Source organism: Echinops telfairi, unplaced genomic scaffold (assembly GCF_000313985.2).
Source record: "Echinops telfairi isolate 266 unplaced genomic scaffold, ASM31398v2 ScPeMD7_7467;HRSCAF=8505_1, whole genome shotgun sequence".
Taxonomy (NCBI): Eukaryota; Metazoa; Chordata; class Mammalia; order Afrosoricida; family Tenrecidae; genus Echinops; species Echinops telfairi.
This window is the reverse complement of record NW_022111368.1, coordinates 12031762-12033105: the sequence shown is the minus strand read 5'-3', so window position 1 is coordinate 12033105 and position 1344 is coordinate 12031762. Positions and strand designations below refer to the sequence as shown.

Below are 1344 nucleotides of genomic sequence, written 5' to 3'. Positions count from 1 at the left end.
ATTCGGGATAGTCTCTCTAGCACACAAAATTCCTTTTGACCCAGCAAAATCCATTTCTAGGTAATTATCCCACCGTATTCAAACATTCACGTGTAATGACTTTGGGGCAAAGACTCTCCTCCTAAAACTGTAATGCCATAGATATTCAGAGAAAAGAATCCTAGCTAGTTCTCCGTCAGTACGGGATTGGTTGGGTGATGTTACAGTTATACTATGCATGAAGCCTATGCAGCTTTAAAGGAAGTGTGATTTATATTTTGATACTGGAGTGAATTTCAAGTTATATTATGATATGAGAAAATACAGGTATAGGACATTCTTCTACCACTATTTGTGTGTGTGTGTGTGTGAATAGAGAGATCTATCTAGCTCTCGAACAGAATAATAACAGTTGTCCCCTCCAAAACGGGCTCTCGAAGGCTGGGAATAGGACTGAGAGGTTCACCATATACTCTTTTTGTGGTTGTTGGACTTTATATCAAAACAATATTTTTGAAAAACAAACAAACAAAAAACCAATGTTTTTGAATAAGATTAATCAATTATAAATTAATAAAAACTAAATGGCTCCACCAAAGCCCTACAGTAAAGAAAACACGAATCACTCAACCCAAAGTAACCCTACTTCCGCTCTTATCTCTTCCTTCCCACTGAGACCATTACATTGCTTTCCGTTCTTTTATGAATTATTGCCATGTTATGTATATTTTATACAATATAGTGAGAGCTACATTTTTTAAATATGGAAGGCTTCACGAATTTGTGCCATCCTTGCGCAGGGGCCATGCTAATCTTCTCTGTATCATTCCAATTTTAGTATGTGTGCTGCCAAAGTGAGCACAAGAGTATGAACATGCATTTTGCTTCTGGAACACCTGGTGATCTTGCACTGCTGACCTTGTGGTTCGCAGCCCAACACTTACGCAAACCACTACACCGTCAGGGATTACAAGAGCTGGATGTTTTTTGATACATGAATTGACCCAATTTTGATGAGGTGAATTGACACAGTGCTCCAACAGTGGGCTCAGACATCACAATTGTGAGGATGATGCAGGGGCAGGACGTTTTGTTACTGTCCGAGTCAGAGTGGACTCGATGGCACCTGACACCAACAGTCCATATCTTTGGAATAGAAACTACTTCTTTATTAGATGAACTTACAGGTTCAGATACAGGTCGCACTGGCCTACCTGTACAATTTTTAGAAGGGAGGCCAGAAATTTTAGAAGGGAGGTGATCCAGGCCAGTCTGCTTCAAGTGGAGAGGGATAGAGGCTTGGCCATGCCTGCAATTGCTTCTTTCCCCCACTCTCCGCAGAGTTCGTTCCAGGAATGGTACACC

At 40.8% G+C, this 1344-nt stretch overlaps 1 non-coding gene across 1 annotated transcript; it reads right to left on the bottom strand.

The window, feature by feature from the left end:
• Positions 1–736: 736 nt before the first annotated feature.
• Positions 737–841, bottom strand: LOC115873272. Its single transcript, XR_004048319.1, has one exon. It is a non-coding gene; the product is annotated as a U6 spliceosomal RNA (small nuclear RNA).
• Between the last annotated feature and the right edge of the window lie 503 nt (positions 842–1344).